The sequence below is a fragment of the Ovis aries genome, chromosome 17 (assembly GCF_016772045.2).
Source record: "Ovis aries strain OAR_USU_Benz2616 breed Rambouillet chromosome 17, ARS-UI_Ramb_v3.0, whole genome shotgun sequence".
NCBI lineage: Eukaryota > Metazoa > Chordata > Mammalia > Artiodactyla > Bovidae > Ovis > Ovis aries.
Window position 1 is genome coordinate 19,632,033 of NC_056070.1, and position 25,488 is coordinate 19,657,520.

At 39.8% G+C, this 25,488-nt stretch overlaps 1 protein-coding gene across 6 annotated transcripts in view; it reads left to right on the plus strand.

Moving 5' to 3' along the window:
• Positions 1-25,488, plus strand: part of SLC7A11 (solute carrier family 7 member 11) — a 393,259-nt gene that overhangs the window by 159,896 nt on the left and 207,875 nt on the right. The window lies entirely within an intron of this gene.

Consider the following 25,488-nt stretch of genomic DNA (forward strand, 5'->3'; position numbering starts at 1 on the left):
CAGTCATGTCCAACTCTGTGCGACCCCATAGACGGCAGCCCACCAGGCTCCGCCATCCCTGGGATTCTCCAGGCAAGAACACTGGAGCGGGTTGCCATTTCCTTCTCCAGTGCGTGAAAAGTGAAAGTGAAGTCGCTCAGTTGTGTCCAACCCTCAGCGACCCCATGGACTGCAGCCTTCCAGGCTCCTCTGTCCATGGGATTTTCCAGGCAAGAGTACTAGAGTGGAATGCCATTGCCTTCTCCATCTTTTACTATAGCAAATTGTAATATATATTCAGCAAAGATTCATTTCTCCCTAAAGGAAAACTTTTAGTCCTGCTTTCTAGAAGTAAGATATTCATCTATTGAGAATGGCATTATGGATTTGTAAATCATTGTCAACACTGCCCTTCGCTAGTCTGTAGCTTTTTATACCACAGAACATGGTGCTTATAATCCAGTGCTTTGCAGAGAATATAACCTTAAAGTCTAACTCCTCCTAAAACTCTATATGGAAGAAATTATTATATCCTCTGCTGCTGCTAAGTCTCTTCAGTCGTGTCCGATTCTGTGCGACCCCATAGACTAGACCTCCTTTAAATATTCCAAGTTGTGGTTGAAGATATATTTGTGTATTTGTTTTTAACTTGAATTGAGTCAAAGCAGTGAATATCTTGAGTTTGTGAATCACAGTGCTTTGACTTCTGGTAGAATCATTTAACTGAAGGAATTATAAACCATGCAGTTGGCTTCTATTTAGAGATATTAAACATTACTAAACTCAAATATTACATTCTCTTCAGGAATTTGGGGGAACATTTTCTTTAAAAAATTTTTTTAAATATAAATTTATTTATTTTAATTGGAGGTTAGTTACTTTACAATATTGTATTGGTTTTGCCATACATCAACATGAATCTGCCACAGGTATACATGTATTCCCCATCCTGAACCCCCCTCCCTCCTCCCTCCCCGTACCATCCCTCTGGGTCATCCCAGCACACCAGCCCCAAGCATCCAGTATCATGCTTCAAACCTGGCCTGGCGATTCATTTCATATATGATATTATACATGTTTCAATGCCATTCTCCCAAATCATCCCACCCTCTCCCTCTCCCACACAGTCCAAAAGACTGTTCTGTACATCTATGTGGGGGAACATTTTTTGGTTCAGTTCAGTTCAGTTCATTTCAGTTGCTCAGTTGTGTCTGACTCTACGACCCCATGAATCACAGCATGCCAGGCCTCCCTGTCTATCACCAACTCCCGGAGTTTACTCAAACTCATGTCCATCGAATTGGTGATGCCAACCAGCCATCTCATCCTCCGTCGTTCCCTTCTCCTCCTGCCCCCAATCCTTCCCAGCATCAGGGTCTTTTCCAATGAGTCAACTCTTCGTATGAGGTGGCCAAAGTATTGGAGTGAAGGACTGATCTCCTTTAGAATGGACTGGTTGGATCTCCTTGGAGTCCAGGGGACTCTCAAGAGTCTTCTCCAACACCATAGTTCAAAAGCATCAGTTCTTTGGCATTCACCCTTCTTCACAGTCCAAGTTTCACGTCTATACATGACTACTGGAAAAACCATAACCTTGACTAGACGGACCTTAGTCGGCAAAGTAATGTCTCTGTTTATGAATGTGCTATCTAGGTTGGTCATAACTTTTCTTCCAAGAAGTAGGTGTCTTTTAATTTCATGGCTGTAGTCACCATCTGCAGTGATTTTGGAGCCCAAGAAGATAAAGTCTGACACTGTTTCCACTGTTTTCCCATCTATTTCCCATGAAGTGATGGGACTGGATGCCATGATCTTCGTTCTCTGAATGTTGAGCTTTAAGCCAACATTTTCACTCTCCTCTTTCACTTTCATCAAGAGGCTTTTTAGTTCCTCTTCACTCTCTCCCATAAGGGTGGTGTCATCTGCATATCTGAGGTTTTTGATATTTCTCCCAGCAATATTGATTCCGGCTTGTGCTTCTTCCAGCCCAGCATTTTTCATGATATACTCTGCATATAAGTTAAATTTTCTATTTAGTATTTGATATTAGAAAATGTGGACTTCCCAAGTGGCACTAGTGGTAAAGAATCCACCTGCCAATGTAGGAGATCTAAGAGAATCAGGTTTGACCCCTGGATCAGGAAGGTTCTGTGGAGGAGGAAATGGCACCCCACTCCAGAATTCTTGCCTGAACAATCCCATGGACAGAGGAGCCTGGCAGGCTACTGTCCATGTGGTCACCTAAAATCAGATGTGACTGAGCGTCTGAGCACACATTAGAAAATTCATGTGGGTAATCAAGTTTATTTCATGTTTGTAGAGAAGTCCCTCTTTGCAAGGTACTTTCTTTTTCAAGACCCAATGTACTGCACCTAAAAATGGGAATTAATCTAGTTAATCTAGCACAAGCTCAGATGTTACTTAAGTGCAAGTGCCTCTTGTATGCTGGGCACGGTATTGTGCTCAGTTACTTGGTTGGGTCTCACTGTTTGTGACCCCATGGACTGTAACCCTCCAGACTACTCTGTCCATGGAGTTGTCCTGGCAAGAATACCGGAGTGGGTTGATTTCTTCCTCCAAGGGATCTTTATGACCAAGGGATCAAACCTGTGTCTCCTGTGTCTCCTGCACTGGCAGGCGGATTCTTTACCACTGAGTTACTTGGGAAGCCCTTTCATGGTATTAAGTTGGATCTTCCCAGCTGGCGCTAGTGGTATAGAATCCTCCTGCCAGCGCAAGAGACACAGGAGATGCTAGGTCAGAGAGATCCCTTGGAGAGGGAAATGGCAACCCACTCCAGTATTCTTGCCTGGAAAATTACATTGTCAGAGGAGCCTGATGGGCTATATACATCTGTGGAGTTGCAAAGAGTCAGACTTGATTGATCCCCCACACAATTCAATGATGAATAAACCAGAACTTTCTTGTTGTTGTTGTTTTGTTTTGCTCTAAAAGAGTAAAGAGTTTTTGGGGAGACAGGCATATAGTCAACAATAGAACACAGAAAGGTAAGCGCATGACAGTGATGACAACTCTAAAAGAAAGATATAGTTATAAATGTGATTTTAATTGTATTATTCTGCCAAAAGAGATGTGAACATGTTCCTCTCCTCTATTGCCTTGTTCTGTGCTACTAGGTAATGACAATAGTTTGTTTTAATACGTAGGCATGCAGATCATCTCTTTGATATTAACATTCCGTGTGGTGTCATGAGGGTCTGAGAAGAGAGACAGTGTTTCTGCAGGGAGATAGTTGATGCACTAATGAATTAAACAGACTTGGCTAATGTGTGTGATTTTCACCATGCATGGCTGTGATGTTGCTAGAGAGAGTAGTCTGGGGGTTGATGGTGGTTACTTTAAACAGAATAGTGGCACCAAGCTTTGAGACCCCCCGTTTGAGGGTTAGGGCCAGCACTCGTAATAGACTATGACTACAGAACCATCTCCTAGAGCTCAGGGGTCCATATGGACATGGAAAAGCTCTAGCTAGAGTCAGGAAAGATAGAGCACAAAATAAGTTTGTCTTCAACTATAACTGCAGACCACAAGGTTGTCATTGTTCAGTCCCTCAGTCGTGTCCAACTCTTTGCAACCCCATGGACTGCAACACACCAGACTTATCTTCCCAGAGTTTGCTCAAACTCATGTCCATTGAATCGATAATGCCATCCAGCCATCTCATTCCCTGTCACTCCCTTCTCCTTCTGCCCTCAATCCTTCTCAGCATCAGAGTTTTTTCTAATGAGTCAGGTCTTTGCATCAGGTGGCCAAAGTACTGGAGCTTCTGCTTTGGAATCAGTCCTTCCAATGAATATTCAGGGTTAATTTCCTTTAGGATGGACTGGTTTGATCTCCTTGCTGTCGAAGAGACTCTCGAGAGTCTTCTCCATCACCACAGTTCAAAAGCATCAGTTTTCGATGCTCAACCTTCTTTATGGTCCAACTCTCACATGCATACATGACGACTGAAAAAACCATAGCTCTGATTGTATGTACGTTTGTTGACCACAAGGGGCGCCAGGATAAAGATGTTGAGTTTTGGGTTATTATTTCTGAACCTTGGTAGGCAGCATCAGACTAGCTGCTGATGAATCTGCTCATCTTCATCTTACTGAGACTCTTGTTAGCTTTTTGCATTTAACCTGTTTCTTGACCCTGACCAAGGGAATGGTGAAGTCAGGTCATGCTAGAAGCAGTGCTATCAAAGATGGAAATAAAATTTTATGCTAATACTCAAGTGGTCAAGGTTATTCAGTATCTGGGAATTAAGTGCTGAAGAAAGGAAAGATGAGGGCAGAGCATCTGAGCAAGACAGTTGCAACTCTCGGCCTCTAATATCTTGGGTTTTGGAAACACCAAGGGAAACGGCGTAAAGACAATCTGGGGCTTCCTCAAGGTTTATAGAAAAGCAGCTAGCAGTACCACTATCTGCTACTGAGAATTAAGAATCATAGCTTTAAAGAAACTTTAATCCTTTTCTTGTTAAAATTAAAATATATGTTATAATGGTTGATGAGAAAGTCTTTGAGGGAATAAAAGTGGTCTAGTAAATAATCTCCACTGACTCCAAATTTGTGAAAGTATTGCCCAAGAAGCACAAAGGTCTTATTCAGATTGCATCCTTGGGGATTCAGCAATTTATCATCATGGATTTGCCTTCTTCTATCTTTTACCAAGAAGAGTAGAAACTCTCCTTTCACATTCAGCCATTAACTGTAAAGGTTCTGTTGCTTTCCCTTAAAATGTAACCTTTTGAACTGCAAGCTATGGTTGTAAGCAAGGCTTATAAAACATATATGTGAGGAAATTGCATTTGTTCACTTACACTTATAGGCTATATTTGTCATTGGTAATTGAATTTTCTCACTAACCTTGTGATAATTAACCCACAGGCTATGACCTCATGGCCTTACTTTACTTAATCTACCAATATAAAAACTGTGTAAAATTTCTTATTAGTCAGAGGATACCTTGGACCTTGGGCATGTTTTTCATTTCTCCTTCTGATCCTATAGGAAAGTAGGCAGAGACTGAGACTTTCCCAAAATAGCCACTCCTATTTTTTCCTTAGCAACAAAATTCCAAGTTTATTCAATATAGCAATGAGCCTAGCTATCTAGGAACTATTTGTGTTTTCTAAATATCATTAACAAGGACTATTATTTGTCTCTGGACCTATCAACGACTTGCATGGTTTTGTTAAACTTTGGAAATATTTAAAGAGTTACATTCATTTCAGGGGATGATATATTTTTCAAGCCCCGCAATGCCTGATAAAAGTTTATGATTTGCCCTGGCTTCTGAATGAAATCTATGGATCTGAACTAAGCCACAAAAGAAAATTGTGAAATAAAGCATATTGGACTTTACTGTTTTACTACGTTAATTTACCAAGGAGATACAGCTTTTATTTGGCACTTTCATGTCTGTATGGTAAAATGGAATAGTGGATTCCATTATCTACATAGAAAATGGTAATACAGAACAGTGTTCATTATGTTCAAATTTGGGAAAATGTTCCATTCTTACATTTGGAATATGATGGCCATTTGTAGTCAAGGCTATGGTTTTTCCAGTGGTCATGTATGGATGTGAGAGTTGGACTGTGAAGAAGGCTGAGTGCTGAAGAATTGATGCTTTTGAACTGTGGTGTTGGAGAAGACTCTTGAGAGTCCCTTGGACTGCAAGGAGATTGAACCAATCCATTCTGAAGGAGATCAGCCCTGGAATTTCTTTGGAAGGAATGATGCTAAAGCTGAAACTCCAGTACTTTGGCCACCTCATGAGAAGAGCTGACTCATTGGAAAAGACTCTGATGCTGGGAGGGATTGGGGGCAGGAGGAGAAGGGGACAACAGAGGATGAGATGGCTGGATGGCATCACAGACTCGATGGACGTGAATCTGAGTGAACTCCGGGAGTTGGTGATGGACAGGGAGGCCTGTCGTGCTGTGATTCATGGGGTTGCAAAGAGTCAGACACGACTGAGAGACTGAACTGAACTGAACTCTGTGCCTGAATATCTGTTATTTTGGCCTGTTGGTTATCTGTCCCCCTCCTTTGCAAATAAAAGCACTCCTATTTTGTTTTATTGAGCCATCCTTCTCCAGTTCTCAGGCCAAGGGTTTGGGAGTGTTTGATTTTTCTCTCTGGGGGGCTGGAGAAAGTCTAAGTCCTGGCCAATCTGAGTCACAGGATTCCTGTTTCAGGGATAGGCATGTGACAATGAGCCTTTAGGTCAGCTCTCTTTCAGGATGAATAGGTGGAAAGTTGTACACACCAAGACAGTATTAGTTCTCTGTTCACGTGGAAGGAGCCTGCCTGGGAATTGAGCCCATGCAAAGGTTGAGGGACTGAAAGATGGAGCCCAGCCAGATCTGATGCCACACAGCACGTGTCTGAAGTGGTGCCACATCTTGATTTTTCAGTTACATGAGACAATACATTCCTTTCTTTGCTTCAGCTTCATTTGGGGGCGGTGTTCTGCTCCCCATAATAGAAAGAACTAAAACCCAGCGCTCCCTGTCTGACTCTTTCTTGTGAACCATGTTGGACTGCGTAGCTGGGCACAATTTGCAGTGAGAGGCAAATTGCAAGAGAATTTAATCTAGTAGTAAATGTGTTCCAGAGTTAATGTTTGGTGGTTGTTCTGGCCTACTTAGTAGGCAAAAATAATTCCCCACCCTGCTAGGCTTTGGAAGCTGCAGAAAGAGCTCTTCTCCTGAAAGAGACACCATTTCCCTGGTTGAAACTTGGCTTTATTGTTGGGTATAGGTTAAAAGTGAATAAAAATGAGAGGATGTGAGAGACTTTGGCATGCTGGACTCTTTTCGGGCCACACATGTGTTGGCCAATACCATTTTCAGCCCCTCCAAGGGAGGAGGAGACACTAGTGTGATTAATCAGTGGGCACCCTGGTTGCTAGACCACCTAACGTGCGGATGGAACAGCCAAGCCAGGGAACCCTGCATGTGTTTGGGCGCAGCTCCTTGTCTGTCTTCTGTTCTGGTCCCGTGCGCCTGTGGGTCTGTCGGTGTGAAGGCTCTTCCTGGTCACGGAAATGTCTTCTGCTCTGTTTGTCCCTCTTTGTCCTTGTCCTTCTCATCCCTTCTCAGTCACGCACAGGTGTACTGTTTTTAAGACTCTAGATTCACGGACTAGGTGATTCTTCTTGGAACATCGAGATCATGTACCCTAACTTGGAATTTACCATAACTCTGAAATTTAAGAGTCAGAAGCTCAAAGCTTGCCCAACTTTGAATGTAGAGGGACTTTCATTTCCATTGTATTGTTATTTATGCAAGTGAGAAATAGTATATATGAACAATAAGAATAAGGTAAATAATAAATAGATTTTCTTTCTGGATTGTCTGTCAGGAAGCTCAAAGCCACATGTGTGTCTTAACTTGTGTGTATGTGAGGAACCCTGCGGCTTTCTTTATCTGTATTTGTAAGGCTGCACGCAGGTGTCACTGGACTGCATTCTTATCTGGAAGCTTGACTGCGGGAATCCACAACCATGATCATCCAAGTTGTTAGAAGAATTCATTTCCATGTAGCTATATGACCAAGGGCCTGGGTGTTTTGCTGACTGCCAGCCAGAGGCTCTCCTTAACTCCTTGAGGTTGCCAGCAGTTCTCTCCCATATGGTCCTCTCCATAAGTAGTTCAAAATATGACTGCTCCTTAGGAGGGCAGCAGGGCAGTTTCTCATTCCAGTCTTCTAAGGTTGAATCTTATGTAACATGGTGTATTCATGGGAGTGACATCCCGTAATGTTTCTGTATACTGAAGCTTACTCAAGGGATGGATATCCTATTAACAGTGCCATATTCAGTTGGCCAGAAGAGATCACAGGTTCTATCCACATTCAAAGGGAGGGGGATATGCAGAGCGTAACACAAAGAGGTGAAGATCATGGGGGCTGTCTTGGAATTTTGCCTGCTACTTTTCCCAAAGTGTGGTTCCCTGAAGGTTACTTTATTAGGTTTTAAGTTTGTATTCACCAAGAATCTTTTCCAAGGAACAGAATGCAAGTGACACGAGACTGATTCGAACAATCTGAATAAAATTTTAAAAGGTGACATTATTTTCTTATAGACCAGCAAATTTGAGTGTTAGGCAGACAGGGTCACGATGCAGTTAGGACCAAGGAGGACTCTGTTTCAGGAAAGCCATGGTAGAGTAAATAAAGAGCATATCAGAAATGAGAAGTTATAAACACTGAACAGCACTCAGGGAAAGATCTGCTAAAGTAATCAGCCATAATACTGGGGTTAGGGTCAAAGGAGTCCACTTGAATTCTCCATGACTGACATCATATCTGAAGACTATGCCATGTCTCATTCATGCAGGATGAGAAAGGAGGCCTATGTCCTACCAACTGTTACATTCTGCTATACCACACAACATTGTCTCTCATACCTTTCTGCATTTGTAATTTCTAGTAACATTTTCTATAGAAACCTTTGCTCATCTCATTCTTATCTACTATGCACGTGTACAACTCCTATTCATTTTTCCATAATTTAATTCAATAACTCTAAGAGGACCTCTTTCATCCCTTGCTAGCCATCTAGGTAGGTTTGGGGGCCACCCCCCTTGTGCCCTAATTTGGGAGATACAATTACTAAGCTCAGCTGAGTCCCCATGGCAAACCCCTTCTTCCTTTAGACTTTTAGACTATCAATCATGACCATTTAACACAGTTTTTGCCAGTGTATATTGTCACCCTGCTTATTTAACTTATATGCAGAGTACATCATGTGAAATGCTGGGTTAGCTGAAGCACAAGCTGGGATCAAGAGAGAAATATTAATCGAGAGATTAATATAATCAAGAGATTATATTAAATAATATTGAGAGAAATATTAATAAACTCAGATATGCATCAACACCACCCTTAGGCAGAAAATGAAGAACTAAAGAATCTCTTGATGAAAGTGAAAGAGGAGAGTGAAAAAGTTTGATTAAAAGTCAACATTCACAAAACTGAGATCATGGCATCTGGTCCCATCACTTCATGGCAAATAGGTGGGGAAACAATGGAAACAGTGAGAGGCTTTATTTTTGGAGGCTCCAAAATCACTGCAGATGGTGACTGCAGCCGTGAAATTAAAAGACACTCCTTGGAAGAAATGCTGTGACCAACTTAGACAGCATATTAAAAAGCAGAGACATTACTTTGCTAACAAAGTTCCATCTAGTTAAGGCTATGGTTTTCCCAGTAGTCATGTATGGATATGAGAGTTGGACTATAAAGAAAGATGAGTGCCAAAGAACTGATGCTTTTGAACTGTGGTGTTGGAGAAGACTATTGAGAGTCCCTTGGACTGCTAGGAGATTCAACCAGTCCATCCTAAAGGAAATCAGTCCTTAATATTCCTTGGAAGGACTGATACTGAAGCTGAAACTCATACTTTGGCCGCCTGATGAGAAGAACTGACTCATTTGAAAAGACCCTGAGGCTGGGAAAGATTGAAGGTGGGAGATGAAGGGGGCGACAGAGGATGAGATGGCTGGATGGCAGCACCAACTTGATGGACATGAATTTGAGCAGGTTCCGGGAGTTGATAATGGACAGGGAAGCCTGGCGCGCTGCAGTCCATGGGGTTTCAAGGAGTTGGACATGACTCTCTGACTGAACTGAACTGAACTTGCCAATGAAACACAAATTACATTTTGATGTGGGGGAAGCTTTTGTTTTCTTGACACAGGAGTCCTGCCTTATCTCACCCTATCCTTCTCTGATGTTAAATAGTAGAAATAATGCGTAAGGCTCCACCATCAGTCTTATGACTGTTGTGAAAATGACAGATATTCATAAAGATCTGCTCTCTTGATATCTTTAAGTTGATGAGTCAGTCTAACAACCAACTTCCTCCTACTATACTTCTTATATGTACAACAAAACAAAAACTAACCTTTAGTTGTTTAAGCCGTTATACTTGGGCTTTTAAACCTGCAACCTAGTAAGATCCTAAGGGTTTCCCTGGTGGCTCAGCTGGTAAAGAACCTGCCTACCAATGCAAGAGATGTGGATTTGCTCCCTGAGTCAGGAAGATCCCCAAGAGAAGGAAATAGCAACTCACTCCAGGATTCTTGCCTGTCAGATCTCACGGACAGAGGAGCCTGGTGGGCTACAGTCCATGGGGTCGCAAAGAGTCAGACATGACTGAGCATGCACGCACACAATAAAATCCTAAATGAAATATAGTCCTCTCTGTATCTAGATGGTAGCATTGATTATAGAGCAGGCAGTTATTTATGTAATTTTCTACCTAACCTCTGGCACCATGAATGAACTCTTTCATATAATAAAGTTTTTATTATTCCTATCCTGCATCTATATGCTTAGATGAGTACCTAGCACCTAGTAAACGTTCAGCAAATACGTCTTAAATGTTTTATCTTCCAAATTTTAATAGCTTATTTGGAGAGAATATTGTTTTGTTGATAATCAATGAAAAATTTCTAGTGGTATAATTTATCTAGACTTTCAGTTATTGATTTATTTTATTCAGCATGTTATCAGTTGTTTAAAAATACAAGGAAGGTACAGGAATAAATCTATAGGGTTGCAAAACTAGCTAAAGCTGAACTACTGGATGATAAAAACAGTATTCAAAATGAAATAGTAAAAAAGGTTGGGGAGAGTCTTTTATCCTAAGTGTGGTAAAACTCAATAGGAATAAATGAACTTAGCACTTGGATACAAAAAGAAAAAACAACCCTCACCCATACAATTTTGGATTCAGAGTCGATCAAAAGCAAAAGCTAACAAACCTAAACCCAACCCATTTGCAGAACACAAGACACTTCTAAGTTAACATGAGATGAAACAGCACTGACAGAATGAGGAATATTTAACTTGCGGAAGATGATTCTTGTAGATATGGAAGGGGTGGGGAAAGAAAGGGTTTATAACATGTGACATATTTGAAGCCCTTTCTTTTAGGAGATAAGTTAGATTTATTTGATATAGTTTCAAAGGGACTAAGGGGAAAATTTGAAACAAAGTGTGGGAGCTTCAGGTTGAGAAATTGGATCTCAACTTGAGGAAAATGTTAGTAATACAAAATTTCCTAAAGTGAATTTGCCTGGCTTGTGAGACCCAGAGCTGTGCTGACTGATGTGAATTGCCACATAACAATCTGTTAAGGAGAATAACAAAGCTTTCTGCTTTGGTTAGGAATTTGACTAACTTGCCTGTTAAGGTGCTTTCATTTAGGTTAAACCAAGTGGACAAATTCTGTTTGTTTGTTGCACACAGTAGTATTTTGATATTTTATTTCTGAGATAAAGTAGTTAGTTGGGGTAAGGGCTTGTTAATCATATCCTTTGTTCAACTTGATTTTTAAAATAAGGGGCTTCCCTGTACTGCCCCTTACTTATCTCAGGATGAAAGTGTATCTGATGCTGTCTGTTGGTATCAGATGAGGGAGGCTCTGTGGTTGCCTATTTCAGGTCCTGTGTTGGCATGACTATTCATACACAAACACAATATTCTGGGAATGAGAATATATTCTGATATATTGACCAGCTGGTCAAATGAATGAATAGATGAATGAATGAATTCATGCCCCAGGATAAGCCAGGGGTTGAAAATATTTCCAGCTCTGCCAGATTTTTGTGCCTGTTTGGGGAGCAGAGTGATCTCCTGCTTGAAGGAGAAAGAACAGCCAGATGATCCAACTTGGGGAGACCCTTTTCCCTCTCAGGAAGTAAAAAAAAAAATAATATCCCACACTATGAAGATTAGCGTCCTCTGTGAAATAAACCTATTCCCTCTGTTTACCTAATTTTGATCTCTTTATCAATAGATACTGACTCTTTCCTTGATGCAGGTTGTGTTAGAAATCCTCCTTAATTAATTTGGAAATAAAAAGGTCCAGGTTTGCTATTATTGCTCATATCTTGTTATAGTACTATTAAAAAGGCTAAGCTTATCAAATATATTTTAAATGTATATATATCTTGAGGGCTTTAGCTCCTTTTTCCTTTACTAGCTTATCCAAATGCCTTAAACATAGTAAGCAGTCAATAGACATCCATCGTTAAATCAGTCAGCAGAGCCAAGTATCTCCAAGTCACATAAAGTTCCTTAGTCAACAAACTAAAGGTCCCAGCCATTATGGAGCATACAGTTAAGTACTAAAAGAAGACCAGGAGGAAAGAAGAGGCTTCAGCTATTGTTCAGCAGTAAAGAGTCTACCTGCCAGTGCAGGAGAGACACAGAGATTCGACCCCTGGGTCAGGAAGATCCCCTGGAGGAGGGCATGGCAACCAACTCCAGTGTTCTTGCCTGGAGAAATGGACAGAGCAGGCTGGCAGGCTATATAGTCCATAGGGTCGCCGAGTCAGGCAAGAGTGAAGCGACTAAGCAGGCACACATGCACAGGAGGAAAGGAAAACAATAAGCCACAATCACAGTACATAAAAAAATATATACTTTAGTAGAAAGTGTGATAGAAATAACAGGTTGAGTAGGAAAGGTAATCATGAGATGAGAACTGAGCTGTGATTTTAGCTAGGTAGTAAATTAAAACCATTTTAATGGAGGCCATGATGCTTTGATCACATATAATATTTTTAAGAGAAAAATTGTAACATGCATAACTTATTTACACATATGAAATGCATCTGAGTTTATTTTAACCTGAAATTTTATTTGTATAACATTACTTGGCAGTTCTTTTGCTTGGATGAAACTGAATTGCTGTCAACTGGGAGGTAATGATAGAGGGCTTTGCAACCAACTGGGAAGAATATAATAAATGAAAATATTATATACTTTAGTCAATAATATTTAGTTGGAAAAGGGTGGGAAAATTGTGCCAATGGATTTTGAGGAGTTTAATACATTGTTACTGTAAATACTGTTTATGAGAAACCAATAATAACAGTGAACTTTGGTTACCCTTTTTAAAGGGTAAAACTACAAAATGAGATTCTACTTGAAAAAGATGCATAATGTATAGAATAAAAATGAAAGATTTAGAAAATAGTAATGAATAAATAGACATAACAACTTAGAAATCACATATATTAAATGCAGTTTTTCAGATTACATGTTAAAAGTAAACAATAGAAGCAGAGAGTTGCTCAGATATATCATCATTCCTAACTAGATAAAAAGGAACTTGTTATCCATTTTGTTTTAGAACAACCATTAAGTTGAGAACAAGAGATAGAAAAAGCAGCATGGTAGAAGGAATTATAGGGATCTTTGATCAAAAGATATGAATTTGTCTCATCTCTGACAAGTGATCTCTCATATTTGTGGCTATATCATTGAAATAGTGGTCCAAATGCCCAATAAAATCACTTCTAAGTCTAGAATTACAAGAGTCCAAAAATTCTTCTGAATTATTTCAATTAATAGAAATAATTACCTGAGCTTAGAGAATTGAGATGATGGTATTTAAAATCATGTCATGTTCATCATAAACCCCAAAATAAATATTCCTTTTAGGGGACTCCTTCTGGCAATCTGAAGTTTTTTTTTTTTTCCTATTTTATTTCTGATACCAGTCTATTCTTTCATTGTATTGGAAGCAATAATTATAAAGGATTAAATGGGCATAAAGCCATATGGTTGGTCTTGATGTAGAACATACTTGTAGAAATCTTTTTTCTTAAATAGGTAGCAGAGGAAATTACATTTAGTCATAGTGCCTTCCATACCGGGGATATGACAATAAATTAGTGGGATACAAAGAATGAAAATCACTTATATAAAGACTTTAAGTAGTTTTGGATCATCATTAATTATCTTACCTTCAACACTCAAGCTCAGGAGATGCCACTTTCAAGACACCAGTATGAAGAGCTCTATGGATGGATACACAGTGAAACAAGCAAAACTAGTGCAAATTACAAAAAATAACCCAACCATGAAAGTTTCAGGAAATAGTCCTGGGGGCACACAGGGAAGCAGGAGAGAAGGAAACATTTAGTCAGTAAAATCTAACATCGCAGTAAGAAAAGTGAGCCTCAATCCACTTCTTCTTTCTCCTCTGTTCTAGCAAAGATAGACACAAGTTTCATGCTAGATAGGTGTGGCCATGAAGAGGAGGGTCTCTCTTCCCTCAATTTTCAAGCAAAGCTCACTTTATCCCATTGAGAGGGAAAGTTATCAGTATCTCTCATTTCCTCCCACTTCAAGTTGAAGAGTATGGATGACAGGAAGGGGCTACCTTCCTCTGCTGCTGCTGCTAAGTCGCTTCAGTCGTGTCCGACTCTGTGCGACCCCATAGACAGCAGCTCACCAGGCTCCACCATCCCTGGGATTCTCCAAGCAAGAATACTGGAGTGGATTGCCATGTCCTTCTCCAGTGCATGAAAGTGAAAAGTGAAAGTTAAATCGCTCAGTCATGTCTGACTCTTCGCAACCCCATGGACTGCAGCCTACCAGGCTCCTCTGTCCATGGGATTTTCTAGGCAAGAGTACTGGAGTAGGGTGCCATTGCCTTCTACCTTCCTCTACCCTGCTTCAGTTCACAGGATGAAGTGCCTCTACCCCATGCAGGGGAGGTTGAGACTACTCGGACTAAGATTGCCCTCACTCCAGCTCACTTTAGGCCTGAGGTTCCATGATGGTAGTGAAGCAAGCTGAGAAGACCAGAGGCTACTCCATGCCCAGTGCCCAGAACAGTGGTTCAGAGAGTTTGTCCAGAGGGAGAGGAAGTCTATAGGAAAAGAAAATTCTTCAGCTATTCCTAAAGAAACTGAATTTTTTTTTTTCATTAGGAACAGAGTATGGAGAAATTCAAGGGTAAATGGCCCTGTGAAACAATAGTTCCTCTCAGTTAAAAACAAAACTTAAAACCATAGGCGAACTAGTTCAACAGAACACTAGGAAAAGAAACACCTAAGAAGAACCCTCCTAGAATCAGAAAAGAGCTCAAAGACCTGCCTCAAAAAATCACCTTCATAGGAGCCCAAATTTAATTGGATTAGACTGTTGAGCAATGTATTCTCAGTCTTGAGGACATTGCCCCCCCAAAATAGAGTTAATTAGAAAAGAGTGGATAATTAGAAAAGCCCAGTGGATAGGAGCTAACACCAAATGAAACAGACAGCTAACCAGAGAGACCATGGAGAGAGACAAAAAAGAAATGTTAACACCATTGTTATCTCAGAGAGATTATGCCCCATCCAAGCCTGCACCCAAGGAGTGATATAAAAGTATAAAAAGGTTTCACTGAGTCACACCAAATCACCAAAATATAAACAAACAATAAAAACAGACTTTTGGGAGATCCAGAGTTCCTATATTATTTTAAATGTCCAGTTTTTAGCAAAATTTGAGACTAACACGGAAACAGGAAAATGTGACTAATGTGAAAAAAATCAAATAAAAAAAGCGGAAGAGGGAGAGGGTGGGATGATTTGAGAGAATGACATTCTAACATGTATACTATCATGTGAATTGAACTGTTAATGTTCATGTAAGAATTAAAGATTTTAAAATTTAAAAATAAAAAACTAAAAAATAAATAAAAAAAAAAAGTAAGCAGATCAAGCTGGGCATGATAAAAAAAAAAAAAAGCGGAAATAGAAATTGCCTGTGAAAGGGATTGATGTCTTATTTAACAAAGACTTCAAAGGTAGCCATTATAAATATATTTTAAAATAAAAGGAAACTATGCTTGAAGAAGTAAAGGGAGGTATGAAGACACTGTCTCATAAAATAGACAATACTATTAAAGGGATACAAATTATAAAATGTGAACCAAACAAATTCTAGAGTTGAAAAGCGTAATACATAAAATGAGAAATTTAGTAGAAAAGCTGAGCAGTAGACTTATCCTAGTAGAAGAAAGAATCTTAGCTTTATCATGGTTTGATCGGGATGATGCATTCCAAAGAAAAGAAAAAAAAACAAATGAAGAAACAGAGAACATACCTGAGATGCCATGGACACATTTCTAGAAAGACACAAACTATCAAAATGATTCATACTGTCCAGCTTCACAGGAGTAAATACTGAATTATGAATTAGTAACTATCAGTTTTTGTGGGGATATCCTATTTCTTATATTCATTATGAAATGATGGAGCTGATGTTCCCATCAAATGAAGTAAACTTGTTTACCCCCTAGTTTTTCCCCACCAATTATTTCTGTTCTCTTTGAATAAATGAAAGAGAAAAAACGACTGTTAGATTTTTAAGTTAATAGTTAATTGGGAGAAGAAACTTGTAAAGAGTATTCATTATGGTACTTCTGCTTTGACACGCTTTGATATTTCTGTTGTTTTTCAGTTGCTTAGTCATGTCCGACTCTTTGTGAGCCTGTGCACTGCAGCACACAGTTCCGTGTCCTTCACCGTCTCCCGGAGTTTGCTCAAGTTTGTGTCCATTGAGTCAGTGATGCTTTCTAACAGTCTCATACTCTGCTGCCCTCTTCTTCTGTCTTCAATTGTTCCCAGCATCAGGGTCTTTTCCAGTAAGTCAGCTCTTCACATCAGGTGAAGACTTCCCTGGTGGCTCAGATGGTAGAGCTTTTATCTACAATGCAGGAGACCTGGGTTTGATCCCTGGGTCGGGAAGATCTCCTGGAGATGGAAATGGCACCCCACTCCAGTATTCTTGCCTGGAAAATCCCATGGATGGAGGAGCCTGGTAGGCTACAGTCCACGGGGTCTCAAAGAGTCAGACATGGCAGAGCAACTTCACTTTCACTTCACTTTCACATCTGGTGGCCAAATGATTGGAGCTTCAGCACCAGTCCTTTCAATGAATACTCAAGGTTTATTTCCATTATGATTGACTGGTTTGATCTCCTTGCAGTCCAGGGGACTCTCAAGAGTCTTCTCCAGCACTATACTTCGAAAGCGTCAATTCTTCTGTGCTCAGCCTTCTTTATGGTCCAACTCTTCACATTTGACACGACTACTAGAAAAACCATAGCTTTGACTATATGCACTTTTGTTGCCAGATATGATGTCTTTGCTTTTCAATAAACTATTTAGGTTTGTCACAGCTTTCCTTCTAAGGAGCAAGCATCTTTTAATTTAATGGCTGCAGTCACTGTTGGCAGTGATTTTGGAGGCCAGGAAAGTAAAATCTGCTACTGTTTCCATTGTTTCTCTATCTATTTGCCATGAAGTGATGGGACCAGATGCCACAATCTCAATTTTTTGAATGTTGCGTTTTAAGCTAGCTTTCTTACCCTTCTCTTACCCTCATCAAGAAGCTCTTTAGCTCATCTTCACTCCTGCCATTAGAGTGGTGACATCTGCATAGCTGAGGTTATTAATATTTCTCACATAAGTATGGATTCTGGTTACAGCCTGTGATTCACCAGTCCAGCAGTTCACATGACATATTCTCCATAAAAGTTAAATAAATGGTGACAATATAGAGCCTTGTCATACTCCTTTCCCAATTTGGAACCAGTCAGTTGTTCCAGGTAAGGTTCTGTTACTTCTTGACCTGCCTACAGGTTACTCAGGAGACACGTAAGGTGGTTTGGTATTCTCCTCTCTTTAAAAATTTTCCACAGTTTGTTGTGATGCACAAAATCAAAGGCTTTCACGTAGTCAAGGAAGCAGAAGTAGATGTTTTTCTGGAACTCTCTTGCTTTTTTGATGATCCAACAAATGCTGGCAATTTGATCTCTGATTCTTCTGATGCTTCTAATCCCTGCTTGTACATCTGGAAGTTCTCAGTTTACATACTGCTGAAGCCTTGCTTGAAGGATTTTTGAGAGTAATCTTACTAGCATGTGTAATGACTGCAATTCTGTAGTAGTTTGAATATTTTTTGGCATTGCCCTCTCTGGGATTGGAATGAAATCTATCCTTTTCCAGTCCTGAGGCAGCTGCTGAGTTTTCTAAATTTGCTGACATATTGAGTGTAGCACTTTAACAACATCATCTTTTAGGATGTTAAATATCTAAACTGGAATTCCATCACCTCCACTAGCTTTGTTTGTAGTAATGCTTCCTAAGGCTTGCATGATTTCATAGTCCAGGATATCTGGCTCCAGGTGAGTGTCCACACCACTGTGGTTATTTGGGTCAGTAAGACCTGTTTTGGGTAGTTGTTCTGTGTATTCTTGCCACCTCTTAATCTCTTCTGCCTCTGTTAAGTCCTTACCATTTTTGTCTTTATCATGGCCATCCTTGCACGAAATGTTCCCTTGATCTTTCCAGTAATTTTGAAGAGTTCTCTGTCCATATGTCTTCAGGCACTCTGTTTACCAGAGCTAATCCCTTGAATCTATTTGTCATCTCCACCATATGATAATAAGGGATTTGATTTAGGTCATACCTGAATAGCATAGTGGTTTTTTTCTACTTTCGTCAATTTGAACCTGAATTTTTCAATAACGATCTGATCGTCTGATCCACAATCAGCTTTAAGTCTTATTTTTTTGTCTGTTTGTTTGTTTTTGCTGACTATGTATAGCTATCCATCTTTGGCTGCAAAGAAGGCAATCAATTTGATTTAGGTATTGACCGTCTGGTGATGTCCATGTTTGAGTGGTCCCTTGTGTTGTTGGAAGAGGGTATTTGCTATGACCAGTGTGTTTTCTTGACAAAATTCTATTAGCTTTGGCCCTGCTTCAGAGGTGGCAAGAATACACAGAAGAACTATAGAAAAAAGATCTTCCATACAAATCTTGAAATTATTTGTTCTAGTTCTGTGAAAAATGTGGCTGGTAGCTTGATATGGAAATACAAAAAACCTCAAATAGCCAAAGCAATCTTGAGAAAGAAGAATGGAACTGGAGGAATCAACTTGCCTGACTTCAGGCTCTACTACAAAGCCACAGTCATCAAGACAGTATGGTACTGGCACAAAGACAGACATATAGATCAATGGAACAAAATAGAAAGCCCAGAGATAAATCCACACACATATGGACACCTTATCTTTGACAAAGGAGGCAAGAATATACGATGGAGTAAAGACAATCTCTTTAACAAGTGGTGCTGGGAAAACTGGTCAACCACTTGTAAAAGAATGAAACTAGATCACTTTCTAACACTGCACACAAAAATAAACTCAAAATGGATTAAAGATCTAAATGTAAGATCAGAAACTATAAAACTCCTAGAGGAGAACATAGGCAAAACACTCTCAGACATAAATCACAGCAGGATCCTCTATGATCCACCTCCCAGAATTCTGGAAATAAAAGCAAAAATAAACAAATGGGATCTAATTAAAATTAAAAGCTTCTGCACAACAAAGGAAACTATAAGCAAGGTGAAAAGACAGCCTTCTGAATGGGAGAAAATAATAGCAAATGAAGCAACTGACAACTAATCTCAAAAATATACAAGCAACTTATGCAGCTCAATTCCAGAAAATAAACGACCCAATCAAAAAATGGGCCAAAGAACTAAATAGACATTTCTCCAAAGAAGACATACAGATGGCTAACAAACACATGAAAAGATGCTCAACATCACTCATTATTAGAGAAATGCAAATCAAAACCACAATGAGGTACCACTTCACACCAGTCAGAATGGCTGCGATCCAAAAATCTGCAAGCAATAAATGCTGGAGAGGGTGTGGAGAAAGGGAACCCTCCTACACTGTTGGTGGGAATGCAAACTAGTACAGCCACTATGGAGAACAGTGTGGAGATTCCTTAAAAATTTGCAAATAGAACTACCTTATGACCCAGCAATCCCACTGCTGGGCATACACACCAAGGAAACCAGAATGGAAAGAGACACATGTACCCCAATGTTCATCACAGCACTGTTTATAATAGCCAGGACATGGAAACAACCTAGATGTCCATCAGCAGATGAATGGATAAGAAAGCTGTGGTACATATACACAATGGACTATTACTCAGCTGTTAAAAAGAATTCATTTGAATCAGTTCTGATGAGATGGATGAAACTGGAGCCGATTATACAGAGTGAAGTAAGCCAGAAAGAAAAACACCAATACAGTATACTAACACATATATATGGAATTTAGGAAGATGGCAATGATGACCCTGTATGCAAGACAGGAAAAAAGACACAGATGTGTATAACGGACTTTTGGACTCAGAGGGAGAGGAAGAGGGTGGGATGATTTGGGAGAATGGCATTCTAACATGTATACTATCATGTAAGAATTGAATCGCCAGTCTATGTCTGACGCAGGATACAGCATGCTTGGGGCTGGTGCATGGGGATGACCCAGAGAGATGTTATGGGGAGGGAGGTGGGAGGGGGTTCATGTTTGGGAACACATGTAAGAATTAAAGATTTTAAAAATAAAAAACTAAAAAAAAAAAAAAGAACCGGACGAGGAAAAACGGAGTGGTTCAAAATTGAAAAAAAAAAAGAAAAAAGAAAAAAGATCTTCATGATCCAGATAATCACAATGGTATGATCACTCACCTAGAGCCAGACATCCTGGAATGTGAAGTCAAGTGGCCTTAGGAAGCATCACTATGAACAAAGCTGGTGGAGGTGATGGAATTCCAGTTGAGCTATTTCAAATCCTAAAAGATGATGCTGTTAACATGCTGCAGCCAATATGCCAGAAAGTCTGGAAAACTCAGCAGAGGCCACAGGACTGGAAAAGGTCAGTTTTCATTCCAATCCCAAAGAAAGGCAATGCCAGAGAATGCTCAAACTACTGCACAATTGCACTCTTCTCACACACTAGTAAAGTAATGCTCAAAATTCTCCAATAAGGCTTCAACAGTATGGGAACCATGAACTTCCAGATGTTCAAGCTGTATTATAAAAGGTAGAGGAACCAGAGATCAAATTGCCAATATCTGCTGGATCATCAAATAAGCAAGTGAGTTCCAGAAAAACATCTACTTCTGTTTTGTTGATTATGCCAAAGACTGACTGTGTGGATCACAATAAACTGTAGAAAATTCTGAAAGAGATGGGAGTACCAGACTACGTGATCTGCCTCTTGAAAAATCTGTATGCAGGTCAGGAAGCAACAGTTAGAACTGGACATGAAACAACAGACTGGTTCCAAATTGGGAAAGGAGTATGTCAAGGCTGTATGTTGTCACCCTGCCTATTTAACTTCTATGCAGAGTACATCATGAGGAATGCTGGGCTAGATGAAGCACAAGCTAGAATCAAGACTGACGGGAAAAATATGAATTAACCTCAGATATGCAGACGACACCACCCTTACAGCAAAAAGCGAAGAACTAAAGTGCCTCTTGAAAGTGAAAGAGGAGAGTAAAAATTTGGCTTAAAACTCAACATTCAGAAAGCTAAGATCATGGCATCCGGTCCCATCACTTCATGGGAAATAGATGGGAAAACAGTGGAAACAGTGACAGACTTTATTTTGGGGGGCTCCAAAATCACTGCAGATGGTGACTGAAGCCATGACATTAAAAGATGCTTACTCCTTGGAAGGAAAGTTATGACCAACCTAGACAGAATACTAAAAAGCAGAGACATTACTTTGTCAACAAAGGTCTGTCTAGTCAAGGCTATGGTTTTTCCAGTGGTCATGTATGGATGTGAGAGTTGGACTGTGAAGAAAGCTGAGCACCAAAGAATTGATGCTTTTGAACTGTGGTGTTGGAGAAGACTCTTGAGAGTCCCTTGGACTGCAAGGAGATCCAACCAGTCCATCCTAAAGGAGATCAGTCCTGAATATTCATTGGAAGGACGTGATGCTGAAGCTGAAACTCTAATACTTTGGCTATCTGATGGGAAGAACTGACTCATTTGAAAAGACCCTGATGCTGGGAAAGATTGAAGGTGGGAGGAGAAGCAGATGACAGTGGATGAGATGGTTGGATGGCATCATTGGCTCAGTGGACATGAATTTGAGTAAATTCTGGGAGTTGGTGATGGACAGGGAAGCCTGGTGTATTGCAGTTCATGGGGTTGCAAAGAGTCAGACATGACTGAGCGACTGAACTGACTGCTTCATTTTGTACTCCAAGACCAAACTTGCCTGTTATTCCAGGTATCTCTTGACTTCCTTCTTCTGTATTCCCTTCCCCTATGATGAAAAGGATATCTTTTTTGGTGTTACTTCTAGAAGGTCTTATAGATTTTTATAGAACTGGTCAAACTCAGCTTTTTCAGCATCAGTTGTTGGGGCATAGACTTGTGATGGTGAATGGGTTGCCTTGGAAATGAACCAAGATAATTCTGTCATTTTTGACATCATACCAAAGTACTGCATTTTACACTCTCTTGTTGACTGTGAGGGCTACTCCATTTCTTCTAACGCATTCTTGCCCACATCAGTAGATATAATGGCTCTCTGAATTAAATTCACCTATTTCCATCCATTTTAGATAAGTGCTTCCTAAGATGTTGATTTCACTCTTGTCATCTCCTGCTTGACCACATCCGATTTACCTTGACTCATGAACCTAAAATTTGTGGTTTATTATGCAATATTGTTTTTATGGAATTGGACCTTACTTTCATAACCAGAAACATTCACAACTGAGCATCATTTCTGCTTTGGCCCAGCTGCTTCGCACTTTCTGGAGTTAATGAGTAATTGCCCCCTTTCTTTTCCAGTAGCACATTGGACATATTCCAAGCTCGGTTGGGGGCGGGAGGCCACTTATCTTCCGGTTTCATATCTTTTTGTCTTTTTATACTGCTCATGGGGTTCTTGATGCAAGAATACTGGAGTGGTTTGACATTCCCGTTCAAGTGGACCACATTTTGTCAGAACTCTTCACTGTGACCCATCCTTTTCGCGTGACCCTGCATAGCATGGCTCATAGCTTCATTGAGTTATGCAAGCTCCTTCATCATGACATGGCTGTGATCCACAAATGGTGCTTTGTTATTTACTCCCATTTAATGTTATCTTTTGTATTAATTTCTTCATAGTTTATACTGTTGTAAGATATAGCTCAAATGACTTAACTGTTAAATTTTCCTAAATATTTCAGAAAAAATGTAATACAAATATTACACACATTCTTTCAGAGAACAGAAAATATATTCAACAGTTCTTCAGTATGAGCTATGGAGTCAGTATACCCTTTATACCAAAACTAACAACCATTTGGGAAAAAAAAATCACCAATAAACAACTATGAAGAAATCTCGAAGAAAATTCCTGTAGCATCTACAGCTATATAAAATACATCAATCAAGGCCAGGTTTGGCTCATTTGAGATTTATTATTTGGAAAGATCAGTTAGCTAAGTCATACAGTCACAGAATTTAAAAAAAAATCATAAAATCTTCATACCAGGTACTGCAACAAATTTGGTAAATTAGAAAACTACTTATGATAAAAATAATTGGGAAGATAAAAATAGAATAATTTTCCTTATTCTGGTTTAATGTTTCTAAGAAAAAAGAAAATCTTTTGGCCTGCTTCATGTTAGTGGGGAAATATTGAAGTCTTTATATCTCATATGAGGAAAGGAAAATAAGAATGCCCTCTGTTACAGCTTTTATTTATTATTGTGCTTGAGATACTATCCAGTATAATAAAACAAAAGTAAGTATACAAATGCTTACAAAAAGTGTTTAATATTTGAAAATATAAATGTTCCCATTTACTCACTGATAATTTTATTATACATACATAAATCCAAAATAAACTTCAAGTAAATTATTAGACCAAGTAAACGAATTCAGCAAAATTGAAGGATAGAACCTTATAAATTGTATTTTATATAAAACAAGTTTAAATTTTACAGAAATTACTAAAAAATAAAATTTATTTTATACTTTCAAAATGAGCAGAAGAGAAAGAACAGAAAACAATTTAAAGAATTTTTGGAAACTGCTGAAGATTGATGTCAAGAAAAGGATACAGCCACCTAGGAGGAGGGACCGGGTTATTTGTACACTCTTTCTCAGCTCCACTTGTGATCTCTGTGCTCTTCTCTGCATCACAGAGGACTGGATCCCCAAAGGTACCTTCCTGAGACTTCTTTGCCAGTTGGCTTCTGTTAGACTAGAACACTGAGGCAAAGGCACTGGCAGGTGATTAGAAGTTGGAAGGAAAGAAAATAGCCAAAACCTCATGGCTTTGGTGGGGAAGACAGAGCTTTTAGCATAGCCTTCGGTAGCAGTTGCAAAGGGTGACGGTGAGCACTTGGGTAGCTCCTCAGGCAGCATGTTGCCAGAGCAGCACAGGTTTCGTGGGGTATAGCAAAGCAGCAGTAGCTACAGGTGCTTTACCAGGCCTGGCTAAGTGCCCTGACTCCATCTGTTCCAGTGACAGATGCAAGGAACTTTGGGCCCCAGGATTCCAGCACTGGCAGCAGAACGGGCCATGGACTCCTACAAGGTGGCTTCAGCAGTGCTTCCAAACAGTAGAAGCTACGGCAGGGGTCCAGCAGCTCCGCTGGGCAGTGACTGTGCTACAGATGACACCCTTTCCCTTCTGCTTGGTGGACCAGGATCACAGTGGCTTACGGCAGATACTAATCATTGAGAAACTTTGCCTTTTCCCTTCTAAACGTTTTGTAACTTATTCTCTGTATGCAGGTTCCTCCACTTGAAATACCAGTCAGAGTTTCTGTTTTCCTAACTGGACAATGTTACTGGATTCATGATAGCGTACAATACTGTGGATATCAAGCCCATTTTTCTTTTGTATTCCACACTTACTCACAATTTAATTTACTATTAAGTATTTAAATTTTACATATGTAGAATAAATCCTTTCATTGATTTAGTAATAGTATGTAAATAAATAATTGCATAATAAAATATATATCAAAGAGAATAACTTAAGAAAAATAATTTTTTTTGTATTCAATACCAAAAACTAACATATACTGAGTCCTCCTGGAATTTAATACGTGGAGATAGTAATCATATGATAAGTAAATACATCTTCTTTTCTCCTAGTTCTTTATTTGGCACAGATAGAGTAGAAAATATGATTATACCTCTAGACTAGAAGTCACTTCTAATGTTGTTCATTAGACTCCAAGTTTCAGAATTTGATCTTTTTATGGCTTATAACAGTGAATCTTTGACAAGTACTCTGTTTCCTGATTGTGTTTGAATTATGATACAGTGTTTCTCCATTAGCTTCCCTGGTGGCTCGGCTGGTAAAGAACCCACCTGCCAGTGCAGGAGACAGGAGAGATGAGGGTTTGATCCCTTGGTCAGGAAGATCTCCTGGGAAAGGAAATGGCCACCTGCTCCAGTATTCTTGCCTGAAAAAATTCATGCTCTGAGGAGCCTGGAGGGCTGCAGTCTGTAGGGTTGCAAGAGTCAGACATGACTGAGCACACACACACACACACACACACACACACACACACATACACAAAAATTTCTCCATTGAGTTTCAAGGGTCGTGATGTGATTCGTTCTGTGTGTTTGGGAGTTGCTCACAGAGACCAGCTCTTTGTGACACCATGGACTGCAGCATGCCAGGCTCCCCTGTTCATCTCTGTCTCCCAGAGTTTGCTCAGATTTATGTCCATTGAATCTTTATCTTCTGCTGTCCTCTTCTCCTTTCGCCTTTAGTGTTTCACAGCATCAAGGTCTCTTCCAGGGAGTTGGCTCTTTCCATCGGGTGGCCGAAGTAATTGTATAGGAAAGGTCTT